We start from the raw sequence: 18,090 nt of genomic DNA on the forward strand, positions 1-18,090 counted from the left end.
GAAAAACATGTTATCTTAAATAACATTTTTATTTGAAAATATAAAAGAATTAACTATACCCGATTTGAGTTCATGTCACATGCTGCCTCTCAAACAAAACGGCCACAATTATCACTCATCTATCTCTATCAGGAGTAGTAGTCTTTCCGTTGGGTTTTAATACAACTAGAAAAAACAAGTGTTTAAAAGGGCCGCAGCTATTTCTACCTTATTTAAAGTAACTTTAACATGAAATAACTTCTTATGATATGGTACCGTGACAATCCTGGTCGTACAATGTTCAAATGAACTCCACGGACATCATTACTAGCTTCTCCTACTGACTATTACCAATGACAATAGGCAAGACTAAAACATAGTAAATAACAACATTTTATGTAAAAAAATTTCTCCACATCCGAAAATATAAACGTGTTATTCGATAAAAAGATTTTCAAAAGCACCGTAAGTTTTCAATATTTCTAACTCGGCAGTTAATCAGGGGCACCTAACGATAGCGTTTGTTCGATCTAAATGCTCTTTTTATACTAGATCTTCCTCGCCAATCATAATGAATTAAAAACCATGTAAACTACTTCAGGATTTAATATAGGAAAGTAAAATATTTTCATATTTTTTTTATAATTATAATTTTATTATAATGAAACTCTCAAAAAAAACTCATATATTTCTAAATAAGATGAAAAGATGTTTCATCATCCGTGTCTGTGTTTCCACTCCTCGTATATATTCTCAGCCGTTCCCGCCGCGCTCAGAATAGCGAGGCCTTTTTTCTGAAAAATAACTTAAAGAAAATTAGCGATAGCCAGATTATAAAGATATCTTTTTAAACAAAGTTATTCTCAAACTTCAAGTAAATGATAATATAAAACTGTTACACACTCACAATCGCACCCAAGTTAACTTTCGGGCTCGCATTACTCCGTGTTACAAACAAAGCTAACACCGACATTAATAATACAATCATCAAAGAAAACTTCATAGTTTTGTTTTGTTCGGTAGAATGACACAATCGACTCAATATTAGATATTGTAATGATGTCTTAAGGTCTCTCTCACCTCTATTTAAGCGACGCTAATTCATGAATCTATTTAGGCGGGTCTAACCCACATCGTTATGAACGGACTGCTGCTTGATAACATAATGAAGATTGGAAACGAATATTTAATTAAGTTTTGGGACAGAAATTAATGACAACTTTATTTGAATTCCCCGTAATTATAGAATGTAATAAATTTAACACTTTAGAATATTGCCAAAAAATTAAATGGACAAAATAGAGAATAAACTTTAAAAAAGACAAAGATTGTCAGAAACTGATATACTTTATAATTTGTTCAGGGTTGATTGATTATTTTAATGGAAGAAATATCAGCGGAAAATTCGTATGTTACTTAAAATGAACCTATACGTCAATTCTCATTCATGTTACTAAATATATTATCTTCAATGTGAGCTCTGAAATGTACCAAAATTCAAAGGCAGAAGACGTTAAAGACGGAATCTGATTTATGGCGAAATTTTGTCCAGAAATTATTCAATCATCAGGAAAGGAACCAAAAAGAGGGTAAGACTTAGTCGTAACCTGTCCATGAAAGTGCAAATAACAAATTGAAAACATTTCTTCTTTTCTTAACCTATTCAAAACCAAAATAAAGTATACATTTTATTTTTTATTCCACTAGAAAATAATACCATTTCAAGTAAAGACGTTTAATTTAAAAATAACTAGCAACTACTTAGGAAAATGTAGTTTTTAAAGTAATAAAATTCGCGTAGTAAAATACGAAAAATATTAGTTTTATTTAAATGACTCGCGAAAGTCTCAGATCTCATTATAGCAACTACTTTAAAATAATAACAAAACCGATTTTAACATATTTAAAGTTTTTTAAGAACGAATATGTACTGTTCTCTGCACTGACATTTCAGCATTCATATGACAAAATAGATTAATAAAATGTGTATGCCTTTATTATAATAGAAAAAATCTTCCAGTTTATATGAACTGTTCGAGTAAGGTAGATCGTGATAATTCATGTAATCTACGGTGTACATAAAAGCTGTAAGGGAATTATTAAGCCACCATTAGGTACAGCCAACTATAATGTAAACAGAAGCGCTTTCCAGTGTTCAGCGCGATCGAAGCTTTTCCAGTCAGGCCGGACCTGTCAAGGTGTTAGGCTCTGTTAAAGCACCAACTTCACAATGTTCGGGCGTCGTTATCAAATCAGCTATTGAATTAATGAGATCTCCTGCCATACATCTTTTATTATTATTATAAAACTATTCAAATAAGTTTTTGTATTCGATTCTCCAGAAAGATGTAACCTTTGGTGATTCAATTAGTATAAGGTAGAATTCCTAGATATTTAGTAAAAAAAAATTTAAAAGTTTTCAGAGCCCAAAAACATTTTCTTGTTAACATCCCGGCAAAGAAGCATTTCCTACCACATATTAAATATTTTTACTCACTCGGCACTCTTAAAAAACACTGTAAATATACTTTTAAAACAATATGACTCTCATATTGTATATGTGTGTATCTGTTCATGTGCGTATAACATACGTGTATGAGAAGATATTTTTATTCACTTAATAATAATCAGATATTTATAGATCACGTCTCATACCACACTTAAGGTATGATAAGTTGTGTTCATCACCCAGGTTCATACAAAACTCAATACCAAGCAATGTGTCTATCAAAACCTAACATATTGCTGAATTGGTCTTCTCAATTTAACGGCACTCTAACAATATTGCTAGCAATGTCTTGACACATAGATTAAATTTAATCTTAACCATTATATACCGAATATAATATCTTAATAAACATATTCATATAGTTTCCTCACTATAAGATATAAAACACATTACATAAACATTTTAAAGGACACTTATATATTACATAAATAAAATTAATTTACGCAAAGTTCAAACAAGTTTGGTCAGAAAGCAATTTATTATAATAATTAAAAATGATGAAGTTACAAATATTATACAAAATTATGTACAGGTACGTACTTGCGTAATGAAGTCACCCGATTTATTTTAGTCCCACCATTTTAAGAGGAGCGTTTAATGTAATATGTTAAAATAGATACAAACCAAAAAATATTATAAAGGAACATTTTTAATTTGTTAGTGTAATACACTAAAAATAACAATTATTCCTCGCTCTATCTTCTATATTGGAAACCCCCAAGAGTGTAAGATATAAGAGTCTAAAAATTTTCACATTCAACTAGTGTTACATAATAGACAAAGACAAAAAAGTCAGACTAAAGTGCGGGTGCACTTGCACGAAAGTTGCGGTTGGACAAAGGAGGATTATCATATGTGACCATAATGTAATATACAACGTGAGTATAAAGCTTTTTTTTAAATATAAATCTTATCTATATACGGGTACTTTCAGCTTAATTTTTGTATTCTCGTTGATGACTGAACGATGCATTCCGTTCTGAATGATTTCAATTTTGTAAAAGTGTTTTTAAATGTGAAGCTAAGTAAGTTTTAATAATGATGTAAAGCTTGTAAATAATCATGAAATCAATGTCAGAGGTTTATGTTTTATTCTTGTGTTATCAATAAGCAAAAATCAAGATCGTGTTAAAATTTTATTTATTGAACTAAATCTATATCAGTGTCCATGTTTGTGTTTCCATTCTTCATATAAGTTTTCAGCCATGCCCGCCGCGCTCAGAACACCTAGGCCTTTTTTCTGAAAACATATTATCCTTAGTTATTAATATAATAAGAAAGAAATAGTAAATTTTGCATCTTTGTATATTAAAGGTTAACATAACGTAACCAAACTCACAATAGCTCCGAAGTTAACTTTAGGGTTGGCAGAGCTCTTTGTAATAAACAACATAAACACAGACATCAACAACACGCACACTAATGAGAACTTCATATTTAGTTATTATAATACAATATACTCGGCACTTGATATCACTCCTAATGATATTTAGCAATCACATCTCACACTATTTAAAGGACGTTAATGTTCTAATACATTGACATTGGAGTAACCAAGAGCATTAGGATCTTCCGAGTCATTAGAAAGTTATCATGTAATTGATACAACAATTAACATGCTCGTGTCTTAATCTATAATAAAAACTATTTCCCAATCAGTTCCCAAATACTTCGTTCTTGATAATCGATCCAACCTTTTATTTATTTTAAATTAACATTACATAGAACATAGCATTTTAATACATAATTTAAATTCTCCTTCAGTAAAGCAAATTACTCTTGAGGTAGTTGTATGTGAATAAAATTAAGTTATATCAATTATATAACCAATTGCTTCTGACAAATATGATTTATTTTTTAATAAAACCAACTCATAAATATATATGTATTTTTGTTAAAGTAAATACCGAATTCTTTATAACAGGACACCCCCATCCTCACTTCAGAGGAACCATTTCCTGGTGGGAGTGCCGCATCGTAATGCTGTCATCGCTTCGAGATATTTCCTGAGAGATATGTAACATTTACAGGTAACGTGTCTATATATCGACGGATAATTTTGTACATTATTTTTGTATATCTTTATGCTAACACTTAACTGTTTCCTTTTCATTAGAGACTTATATTAACTAACTATATTAGAATCCATCAAGGTCTAAATTAAATACCTTGAATACTATTGAAATTTACGTATAGTTTTTTTAATGAGACATATAAAACGTTCGGAGTATGATAAAAAAACGTGACGGAAAAAATGAAACCAAATTAATTTATAAAAGCTTAAAATAAATAATTTTATATTGTATTATTAAATAATAAATATGTATGTCTAAATGCAATTTGATAATCTAAGAATGTTATTGCACTACACTCTGAACTTAAGAAATGAATATTTTTACGAGAAGACGATCATTGGGACGGAAGCCAAAAGCAGCTCCAACTAGCAAATGTTTCGCTTAGTATGTTTAACGTAAATAAGGTTTGGTGTTGTTGAATATTTATCAGATACTTTACAATAAACATATCTTATTCGACTTTAACATTCCGAAACATTAATTTTAATGTTTTTTTTTTATTTGTTTATCGTAAAATTAACATCATATTTTATTTGATATTCGATGTCATTGTGATATAAACTTATCGTTTGATACAAATTCAACCGTCTCGTCGAGCTTCTGATAACTCGAAGCTGCATTACAGCCATCAAGAAACCATTTGCTACGTCTTATCAGCTCTTTCCTTTTTTCTGTTCACCAGAACACTTTAAATGACAAACAATATTTATTAATTTTTTCAAACATAATGACTCTCTGGTATTTTCTTCTAAAATACTTTTCAAACATTATTGTATACAAATAAATATGAAGAACAATTACAGGTAGCTTCATATGGCATATCACAGCTTTAGCTATTCATTACGCATTTATCGAATATTCGTCTGTCAAAGTTCATTATATAGGGATGTATCTGTTCAGCTGATGTAAACAACAACTGAATTATTTTTCAGTTGTATTTATTAAACAAAATGGTTACAGGAGCTTCCGTAAACATATAGTTGTAAAGTGGAAAAAGTATTATAACATTATATAAAATTAAAATTATTGAACAATTTTTTATTTTTCCTCATCTATGAAAAAAGATTAGTGAACAGTAATTTGCTCTTATAAAACCATAAATCAAGAGAGCTTATATGTTCTGTACACTTATCACAAGTTTGTCTTGTACAACATACGCAAAGTTTCCAGTTTTTAATTAAGTTTTTTTTTTTATCCACTCACGTGATAGTAATAATAGTCAATGAAAAGATGTTATATCTCAGTATATACTACGTAGTAGTAGTAGTATAGTCATTGTGTAGTGTCACTATGGAATCATGTGGTAAGGGGACAAATTTCCCTGATATGCATTCATCGTTCGAAAGACGTCAAGTCATCTGTAATTAATTACATCACACACAAGAAATTACTCGTATAAGATCTTTTATGTATAAGTATTTGACCTCATATGAAAGTTTTTTCATACTTTTTTTGCATAATAATAATTAATTATCTTGGCCCAAGTACTTTTTTACTTTTAAATATTTGAAAATTTTAAATACAACTTGAGATGACAGCAGATCGTTAAGTTGGTGAGGTCTTTATTAATAATATAATCTATAATATGTATAAATCTATTAAATGTAAGGATTGGCTTAAAGTAACTTAAAGAATTCTCCGTCAATAAATAAAGAGTACAACTACAATTTTTTTTAAATACCCTAATTACCTAACAACATTTACAACTACTTATGAAGTCAATACATAATTTTATAGGATACTATACAACATATCAGGCTGGCTTTGTCCTGTCGTGTCAAAGATAGTTAAGTGATAGGTTTTTTATTCGTTCTTAGTATCAACATTGGATTTCAATTATGAGGCTCTTGATTATAAATTGAATGTAATATAACGTTACTTTAGAACTTAATTTTGTTTCTGAAAGATATTAATGTTGTGCGATCTGTCTGAAAAACTGACAGACTACTGGAAAACAACAGTTTTAGTATTTAGGTTTTCTAAAAGTGTATAAATTATTGACATAATTCGTCGTAAATTTGTACGCGGTAGAAGTGGGAGCGAGAGGGATAACACCTAAATCGCTCTACAACCTGAGAAACGCTGAGAAGTTTCGTCTTATTGTTTAAGAATCTTCTGAGAGGTATTAGAATTCGTTGAACAAAAAATAAATGACAGTGAAGGCGTTCGCAAGTTATAGCATGCTCAGGAATAAATGGGATTAAGATCAAAATTAACACATATTTAGGTTTCTAACAAAATTATTAAAAAATAAAGTTGTCTTATAAAGCCAGTACTTTAAACTAGAACAAACTTGTTATTATCTTAAATCCAAACACCTTAAAAATGTTAAATTCAATTTACAAAGACTCAAGTCACGTCGACAAAATACTTTCCCGCGTAAAAGTGAGCAAACCAGATGTTATCGCTTTAACGTCACTTTGGGTGCGTTCGGGAATTTTAAGGATCGATTCAAATTAAATGTGTGTTCCCTAAATATATATATTTAATTTTAGTTATGAAAAACTACGAACCCAGTTAAAACCTCATTTATTTTCTTTTAAACCCCATTTATTTTCTTTTAGTTTATACAAAGGCTTGTCCTTTAAAAATTACTTTAATCTATTACATATCCGTACGTGGGAGCAATACAAGTACGTTAATTAAATTATGCAAACGGCACATGTTATCCTTAATTAAATTCGGAGACAATGTTTATTAAATAAAAATATATGTAACAAGGTTTTTACGGCTTTATTTCATGGTAAGGTTTTAAAGAATTTTTATAATAAATACCATAATTTAAAGTTTAACACCCACTCAGTAAAAAACGAACACATTTAAATTTCAAAACATCGCGCAACCGAGTCTATTTTTAAGTTTCCTTCGATATATTATTGCAAAAAGCAATTATTTACAATCTTAAGTATAAGAAATTAATCAGCGGTATGTCGAAGTAAGCATTGGTATTGTTAAGACTCAACAGCCCCACATTTTATGAAAAAAATTCAAAGCAAACACATGTCACATCGTCCTATCTTAGTTTACAATTATTATTATCTTCTTCTCTTGAATTGTCAAGCTACTTTAATAGTTATAAATTTTGTAACTAAACGTGAAAAGCAAGAGACATGAAGTGTGCACAAGTCGCGAAAATAAACCCTTTTTTCGTAGCTTAAAAATGTTCAAATGATTATATATACTTTATGAAATTTTGAATTGACATAGTGAATCTGATTCTTATCTTCATGTGATGATTCTCAAGATGTTTTCAGCTGTAATGAAGGTAGGTTCAACTAAAGGTGGAATTAAAAATGCGATATATTACATATATATACATTATACATATATATATATATATAAATATATATATACAAAGATTTTATTAACAGTATCATTTCAACGTCATATAAGACGAAAAAGAAAAAGTTTAGTTTTATTTCGTCACATCAAAACAACTTTACACAATTTCTTTTTTATTAAATGATGGTGTTTGGAACATAAAAATAACTCTTACTCTTCTGATGAAATTTTAATAAAGGCTACTGTTACTATATTATAACGAACGTAAAATTTAAACTTCGTAAATTTTAATTGAGATAATTTTTTTCCTCCTCATACAAAATACATATTAACTTTTATTTTTTTTATAATTATGTTCTTGATTTTTTGTTTTTAATTCTAAAAGTATATCACATATATCACAATACCCTACTCACCTCAGAATAGGAGATGATTATGTTAAAAAGTAAAGCAACCTTACAATCCTGTAAAACCTAGGTTCGAATCCTGCTCGTCCGTATGATTTTATTTTTGTATAAACACAATGCTTTTATAAACAACGCGTCAGCTGTTATACTTATCATTACTCATACCTTAGAACAATTCGTATTATAAAACAAAGATCCTACAAATTATTACTGAAGACTTTACCTTTTAATTTGAATTTCCAATTTAAATCAGTGTGAGTTCTGTTTACGTATTTTAGTACAAGGTAAACGATGTAAGTGCTTGCCCGTACGTGACGCGGATGCTGTTCGTGATCATCTCAGTATTCGAGGTGGGAGTTGTCAGTAGAGTGAGAAATGCGACACTCGTTCAACCAATTCAGTATGAATACATTTATAAGGGGATGTGCATTCAAAAAAGTAGTGTGCAAATAGTTTAAATATTTCGAGATGATTATTTACGATAATTCAAACTGTTGACATAATACACTCAAATACAATTTTGATGTTTACTATTCTAATTGCGGATGAAAATTAAAATTCAAAACTTTCTTAAGATCACTTTTGATTAAAATAAATTGCGAAAATCGTCACGTCTGTCGAATACTATATATACGAAATGATAATCGACAATTTCAACGTCAAATTCCAAGTAATGGCGTTGGGGTTTAAAAATATATTTTCTTATAATGACATCTAAGACTTTCGTGAATATTCATTGAAATAAAACTTATATTCTTCGGATTTACTACGAGATGAATTCTCGTCTGCCCGCGATAACGGTCGATGCTAAGTAACAGGAACTTCGAGAGTATTTACTGAAAATAATGAAAATTGCGTAGTAAATCGGAAAATATCAGTTTTATTTCAATATGTACTCTTGTTTTTTACATAATTTTAGCAAGCAGAAGCTATGTATTATTGAAATTTTAATTTTATTGTGTTTTCTATGACATGTAAGGTAAATAAGAATAAAATTAGGGTTGTATGAAAATACAGGTTTTAGTGCTATTCTTCAAAAAAAATCATTACCTCAGCGTTAATGTTGGAGATAAATCGTGATATCACCTTAATGTGTTACCGGTTACGCCCGTAATGGTAGCCGTCTAATTTATCTTATCCGAACAAAGTTTAAGCCAGAAAATAAATGAAAAACCACTTAAGGCCTTAACGAATAAGCTACGCCGTGAACAAAATTATTAAAAAAATTACTAATTTAGAATCAGTTTATAAAATAAGGTAATTAATTCTATTTTCAGTGTCTTACCAGTTTACACATTGAATTACGAGTACATTAAACTAGTATATTCTATTATTGCTGAATACTGACACTCTATACTGGTAGAGGTCAAGTCGAGCGATCGCGCCTATGGGCACTATCAATTATGGCAAAAAAAAATATATAAATACTTCAAACATGTGCGAATCGTAATTATCATTTGCTGTCACAGCTGTCAGACATATTAGAAGTAAAAAGATCTTAGTGGTTTGTTTGAAATCCTGATAGAAGGACAATAGTTAAGAACAAGGCGTCTTACTAAAGCCATGTTTTTAGCAAACCTCGTTGAAGACTTTGGAAAAGTTCCTGCACGTTAAAGAACTGTCACTTTACATGTATTAAAACAAATATAGATTATTATATAATATTATTTTGGTCTTAAATTTTAAAGGTTTATGGAAAACATATGTTTGTAATATAAAAAAGCTAATCTTATAACCTAAAATTATTTATGCAGTATAATTTACAAAGCAAAAAATACTATGAAACAATTTAATGAACACATGCAAATAAATTCATAAATATACGTCCAACACCACGTCGTTGACATGTCATAAACTATTCTCCAGAAATCTTGCACCAAATCTTATTTAGTTTTATTTTCGAGGAATAATAGCAAAGAAAAAATCGTTCAGCTGAAGGCATTAATAAAAAATTCCATTATTTAACATATAATCTAATTGGATTACAATGCCAGTACTATAAACAAGTAAAGCTGTCAACATAAACAAATAAAACCGAAAAGGAATTCACCTATTCTTATCATAAAGAAATCGGTTCAATCGTACACGTGTTTATTCACAACGTTGAATGTGGCGCGGGATAGAATCTTTGACGTGACAACAATGAAACATAATGTTGAAAGATTTCTATGAAAATATTTATTGAATACAAAATTTATTAGTATGGCGGCGTATTTGTTATTATTTAAATAACTAATAATTGAGGGTAGTTGAAATTATCAGGTGTCAACCGCATAACCACCAGCATAGCAACCTGTGCAAGTGAAGTCACAACAATGTTGGTACAAATAAAGGCGACCTCACAGATTACAGAGGCTTTCTCGACCCGTTCAGGGATCGGACCTCTTCGAAGTAAGGGGTTCGTCAAACCGTTTACCAGGTTACCTTCAAGAGTCTGAGATCCTTACGACATCGAAGAAAAAATTCATCGGTGACCTCAGTTATGCTGACTTCACTCTTCTAATAACGACAAAGTTGTCCCTACTCCGACAAGTATATAATTCTCCATGTTTTATGTTTCTATATTTTATAGTACATTATTTCAGCAATACCCGCAGTTAAAAGAGTAAACATATTTTAAAAAATATAATTATCACGAAGTAAAAAAGTATTCCTCGAAATTCCTAGAAGATATCAAGGACTATGGATTTTTTTTTTTTATGCAATAGCTTCAAGGCTTTTAGTTTTTCATGAGATTGGCTAATATACAATATAAATATTGTCATCCACAATAAACGTTTAATTGGTGCTATAACCAAGCCACTTCTGTTCAAATTTATATCAATATTTAAAAGTTTTATTAGTTCCGTGATGATAGTTGTCTCTTTGACAAGTGATGCATGTTAAGTGTTAATCTAACCACAAACATTCATAAGTATTTATGTACAATTGTACATTCATAAGTATTTATGTACAATTGTACTTTCACTGAGGTAGTACATGTGTTTTTTTTATAAAAAGTTCAAAAGAAAGAACTCTGATATAAGCCGAATAGCACATTACCTAGTCATATGAATAAATAAAAATGACTTTTTTATTTCTTTATAGTCAAATAGCCGCAATCAACTAGGTAAGAACAGTGTCATATCCATCCCTTTATTCACATTTTTTTTCCAACGGAAGCAGTGACATTACTTTATCTAAAGTGTATATTAAAATAAGATAGTAAAATCTCAATACATATAATATTCTTGTTTTCTTGTTATGTCTGTACAATATAACTCTATCGAATTTTCTTTATTAGATAGTACTTTGGATGACACTATACTTTTAAAGTTATGAAGTTTGTTGACCTTTGTTGACCTTCTATTATTTTAAATTTCGAAATAATATATTTTCCAACGTGGAAGATATTGTGTGTTAAGTTTAAACTGACAGTTGTTTGTGATTTACTACAGATTTGTAGCTTGGTTTGTTTTGTGTCAAAGGCAGACTTTTAGAGAACTAACTTAAATGGAATATCATCTAAGAATCGAACTTAAGACATTGTTTGATTGTAACTTACACCTGGCGCAGACACTACAAAACTATTTTGACGAAAACAAAATGCTCTGTAAATAACTGACAAGAAACTTACTATTTACTTCTTATTTCTATTCGGATCTTACGACTATATTAAAGTCCTATTGTTTCATATAACAGTGTAAATTTAAATTTTTCAATTTTTACTGTAAGCAAATCACTAAATGTAATAAGCTTGGACAGAGGAAAACTAGATGTAACAAGCTGATCTCTTATTGTTTGTTAAACAGTTATTTATTTACGACAAATAAAATGTTACACTAATAATTAGTCTGGTACTAATTGTTTATTTTTGTAGGTGCCGATAAAAATATATCTTGAGTCTTCTTTAAAAATAATCATAATTAGATTAAAATTAGAAAACGCCTTTATTCCATTCAACAAGCTTCTAGTTTTCTCCACGAAGTACCTACTCAAGATTATAATTCGTCCAACAAACGAAAACGTTGACATTGTCAAAATATTTCCCGATTCCAGTGCGAACAAGGCCATAGCATAAAAACTATATGTTACTAATTATGACAGTCAGAAACTTGTAATGAAGGATTTTAAACGACCTTTAAAGTATTCAAACAAATGACGTACCGAAAGATCTGATTCTATGAATATTTATAAGAGAACGATCATTTAGATAAAAGCAAAAGGAAACATCCAGCAAACAATTATTCCTTTTGTGAATTTATAATAATGTAGCTTTTAAAAAGCAATTTTTGCGTTGGAACAGTTCGGAAAAGCATTGGAACAGTCCACGTCTTTGTTTCCATACAGTTAGAAATTTGAGGTCTTCAAGATAATATAAGTAGCAATAGTGCCCTGTATTCCAACTCATCATAAAATGAAATGATCGTCAAGCGCTCTAAATCAGCGAATATTAAAAAAAACAATAAAAATAATATCAGAAGCCACTTAAGGTGTCTCCATAATATTGGAGAACACTATTTATTTTTACCGCAAAGGATATAAAACATTTGGATCCGGCGGAAAATAGGAAAGAAAAAATAGAAAAGGCGGAAAATAGTCTCTTTGAATGGACACAAACGCAACATATAATAAGAAAACGGCTATGGAGCTTTTAAATCATTTGCGCGTTTTAATTACGTCTTTGAAATTTGAGATATGAAATTAAAATTGGACTTCATAAAATAAAACTGAATAAAACATAGTGTAACATGAAATAATATATCACATTTTTCGTCTATCGGCTAACGTGATTAAAAACTATCTTTATTTTTAGAAATCTATACAGATATCTGTTAATGTAATCATGCAAAAGCGTGTACAGTCACTATTAATGTATCTGTAAATCATTCTTATGTAAAAAATATTTTAAACATTATAACTCGTTTTAAATATCGAAATTTCGAAATATCTTTACGGGCACACAAAACAGATGATTGCGATTAATGTCAGCGGTAAAGATTGTCAACTGAAATGAAATTCCTGAATACCATTTAAATAGCTCAAGTTTTCATTAAGCGAGTTATTGTTATAATAATATAATTATAAATATTAAATACCAGGGTTTCGTTTGTTTTATGTTTCTTTAAATAATTTTATTATAGTGTAATTGGAATTGTTTATTTTAAATCATACGTTTTATTTACTTATTGAATGTAATTGAATTTTTAATATAATTTGTTACAAATGAGCTTTATATACAAGGGTATAAATACACATTGCTATGAAATTCTTGCATCTTAGAGAAATTACCACATTATTGTTCAGTTTGACCTGTGTATACTTTGAAATCGTTTGTAAGTTATTGATAAACAAAGTAGCTCATTACTTTAGAAATGCAACTTAAAACCTTGTCTTCAATATATAATTAAAAAAAAAACAGTAAAATCGTGTCAACATATTTTATTTATTGAACTAAATCCATATCAGTGTCCATGTTTGTGTTTCCATTCTTCATATAAGTTTTCAGCCATGCCCGCCGCGCTCAGAACACCGAGGCCTTTTTTCTAAAAACATATTATCCTTAATTATTAAGATAATAAGAAAGAAATAGTAAATTTCGCTTTGCATCTTTGTATATTAAAGGTTAACATAACGTAACAACACTCACAATAGCTCCGAAGTTAACTTTAGGGTTGGCAGAGCTCTTTGTAATAAACAACATAAACACAGACATCAACAACACACACACACTAATGAGAACTTCATGTTTAGTTATTATAATACAATATACTCGGCACTTGATAGCACGCCTACTGATATTCAGCAATCACTTCTCACACTATTTAAAGGACGTTAATGTTCTAATACATTGACATTGGAGTAACCAAGAGCATTAGGATCTTCCGAGTCATTAGAAAGACATTATCTAATGAACGACACAATCATCAAGCTCGTGTCCGAATCATTAATAAACTTATCATTATTAAGCGACTCGTGATAATCAATCTGTCTTTCTGTAAATTGTGCAAAATACATCTCATGCATAATTTTGGTTAAAAACTGTCATTGTAAAGTTGCTTTATATGCAATTCTAACAATATTATCTAACCTCTACTTCAAAAATCGTATTTTTCAAAGAAGCTAAGGAATTTTATCTTTTGTCACGTTGAAGGATTTCACTTTGTTAAAATGACGTCAAACTATTGTCTTTTGAGAAATTGTTTTATTAAATTATTCAAGTAATATCATACGAAAGGAAAGAAGAACTCAGATGCACAATAAATTCAGAGCGAAGCAATTACAACTTTCGAGTCATTTCCGTTTGCTTTTACAAACGCGCTCGGCTTCTCAGACATTTAGCTTTGACAAGTGAATATTGTTATGGCTTGGACAATAGAAGTAACTTGGAAGAAAGCTTGAAAAATAATATATTATATGTATAGTATATTCGTAGTTCATGGAGGTCTAATAATTCTATATTTTCGATTTACATCACCACGTACTCGTATAGTTATTTTTAATAAGTATTACACTTCCTAAAAACAGTTATAGCAATAAAACAACACCTTTTTCTTATATATTATAAAAATAATAGCCGTAGTATTGACTATTCAAAATGTTCGTGTTTCATATTTATCGTTTTCCGAGTGTATCATAATATATGTTAGTTCAATGTGACGACGTCTGACAGTAAACATTGTATCTGATAGGAATACATAGCACCAGAATTCACACGAACTTCCAATATCACGTTGCACCCGTTTACTATTGAACATACGAAATTCCTTACCAAAATTCAGTTATATGCACATGCGGCAGGAATACTCACTGTTTAGAAATATTTCATGTTTGTAACCTTATTAACGATTTCCTCATGTATACGATTCATATTACTATTCTTATTTTAGATAAAAAGAAACTGTGAAAATACCCTTCAATTAAAAAATATATTTATGTATGAGTTGTTTAATAAAACATGTTTATTAATAATGAAGGTGATAGAGGTATTATCAGGAAGTATGGTAGGTATGTGATCTGTCTCGACCGTGGCTGTAATAACAGTTGAATAGAGATGACTGATTTAAAGCAACATTTAAGTGGCCATTACAGCTGTGCACTGTACCTGTAAGTGCTGGAAGCCCAAATATCTTATTTCCTTGGGACGTTCCCTTCATCTCTAACATCCTTATCATATCTTTTTTTTATAAAAGGGAAAATCATTATATGACCCCTCTTGTCCTGGGTGGGACAAGTCTGAGTGTCAGACTCTTACTGACTAAAAACCCCCCGTACCTTCTCCTGCTCCGAGCCTGGCCGCGGTAATTCATTGCGCTTGCACCCGCAGCCCGGCTTCTCATCCTTATCATATCTGAAACAACACTTCCAGATAACAGCCACTTACGATCCAGTGGATTGTGTGCTAATTGTAGATGTATAGGATCAATAGTGAATGAAATATCAGCAAGAAAATTTTTTTTTCTATAATAACAAACATAGTAATTCATAAACTGATACAACTTTATCTACGGCACTCATAGAGGCTACATTATTTTACAGTTGTTTAGATATAAGTGAATTATTCATGGGTTTCATAATAAATTACTAGTTAATTTATATAAAAAAAAAATAAGCTAAGACTAAGAACATAGCAAATCGACATCACCATTTAAAATAAATGATGAAGATATTTTTTTTAATATAAGTTCATAAAATATTTTTTTGTCGCCAACTACATTGAGGTAACTAAATCTTTACCATATTTGGTCATTAGACTGCAATGCAGATTGTATAAGCATAAAGTTTAAAACTCTAAATATGTATTGATTAATGAATTTTAGCAGCTGACGACAATTCAATAGTTCGAAAAAGTTATGTGATGATATATTAGTTCCATACATGTACAGAAATCGTCTTTGTCTGCTCGTGACCACGTTCGCTATTCACATGTGATGTTATATCAGTCACAGACTCTTTCGAGTTTTCTCCACACATAAATCAATATTATATTATAGGTTCATTAAATAAAAACGTTGACATTGGCTAAATATTCCACAATTCCAGTGTGAATGAAACCTTAGCATGGAAAAAAGTCACGTTGAACCTCTGCACAATATCTTTCCACAGAGCACGAATAAAGTTTTAAATGAATTTAATTTTCATTTCATAACTTGAAATTTTCATTCATTCTTTTTTAGTCTGCGAAACCATTTCTTTTCAACTCAACTACAAAGAAATGTATCCTTTCAATTGAAATCAGTGCAGGAATTTAAAATACTTTTAATAAGTTTTTGATCGTATTAATTAAAATTAATTTAATATAATATAAACTTTTATTTTTCTAACAATTTGACATTGACGAGTCGCGAGACGAGGCTCGAACTAAACCGCAAGGTAACATTTTAAATAGTCGCTCGGGAGTGTAAGTTACCGTTCTTATTACGAGTGCATCGAGACTGGAATCGTTTGAAATTTACATTTAAGCTGTCACCTTGTGCTTTGGCTCGTGCCTCGTCTCGCAACTCGTACGCGAGTGTAAGTCCCGGCTGACAGATTTTAATGTCATTCATTGTGAAGGGAATTTTCATGAAAACTATTTATATGCCTGTTTACGTATTAGACTACATGGAGTGTTAAAACTATTTTGAAAGATGTATGAAATATTGTATTTAGCTTTAAGTATTAAATTTTTTCATTAACAATTGATTTCCTTAAAACAAACTTAGTATTATTATGATATGTTGATGAAAAAAAAATTATAAATGTATAACATAGCTTTGTTATTAAGCCTTATATAAGAAAGGCAGAATATCCTATCAATATTAATTGAGACAGGATTGAATGGAATCTATATCTGAAGACAGCATTAGTATAGTTGTGATTCTATTCATGCAATTATATTATCTACATATTAAGCTCTCGACTTTAACTGTGTGACTGGCTGCATAGGAACTCTTTTGTGGCGGACAAAAAAAAACACATGAATTTTACGACTCATAATATGATTATGTAAACAATAATGTAACAGTGAATGAAAACATTAATGAAGATTTTTTTATTAAGATGTGATTGAAATCAGGAGTCATGATAAGGTTTAACGCTACATAAACAAATTATTTGTGTAATTAGTTTTCAATTCATATTTAAAAAACAATGCTTAAAAAACATTGCTTCTAAGATTAATTCTTTTTACTTTCAATTCTTCTTAAAAAAGACGAATTTTATTTATAATGAGAGAATATTGTCGTTAACATAGTTTAGTATAGTTAAACGAAATAGTGAAATAAATTGTCGGTAAATAGATATAGAATAAAATAATGTTGCTTATCAAATTCGTGATAAAATAAAATTGAAATATTATCTGTTCCGGTTACTTTAAAATTAATGCAAATCATAAAAATGTTATAGCCAATATTCCACGACCAGTATCTTAAAATTACTGTAACTAATTAAAGCGGTTGCTTTAAAACAGCCTCTGTATATTTTGTCTACGCCTAAAAATAAAAAAATTAAAGGCGTCAAAAAGCCTACTGTTTCTGTCCGAGGTAAATTTGATAGTTTCTTATATAAATCCTAATCCTTCATTATAAGGTAATATTTGTATTTCTTCTAAGATACTAATTGATAAATGGATGGTAGTTACAAGTAATATGATAATGTTATTGCGAGAGCCGTTGTATTACGGCTGTATATTATACGAAATGACACACTACTTAATATAATAGTGTGTTGCTGAGATTAATTGTTATTGATATTATTATATAATTGTAAACAAAAGCCCTTTAATTCCAACATCAATTAGCAGATGTCTCCATAACGGCAGGTATTTCTAATATTCTTGGTTAGTCCAATGTCAATGTATTAGAACATTAACGTCCTT

At 29.7% G+C, this 18,090-nt stretch overlaps 1 long non-coding RNA gene across 1 annotated transcript; it reads right to left on the minus strand.

Moving 5' to 3' along the window:
- Window positions 1-3,611: 3,611 nt before the first annotated feature.
- Window positions 3,612-4,241, minus strand: LOC133319165 (uncharacterized). Its single transcript, XR_009752851.1, has 2 exons — window positions 3,828-4,241; window positions 3,612-3,728 (listed from the first exon to the last, which is right to left on the minus strand). It is a non-coding gene; the product is annotated as an uncharacterized LOC133319165 (long non-coding RNA).
- Window positions 4,242-18,090: the final 13,849 nt, after the last annotated feature.

The sequence above is a fragment of the Danaus plexippus genome, chromosome 14 (genome assembly GCF_018135715.1).
Source record: "Danaus plexippus chromosome 14, MEX_DaPlex, whole genome shotgun sequence".
Taxonomy (NCBI): Eukaryota; Metazoa; Arthropoda; class Insecta; order Lepidoptera; family Nymphalidae; genus Danaus; species Danaus plexippus.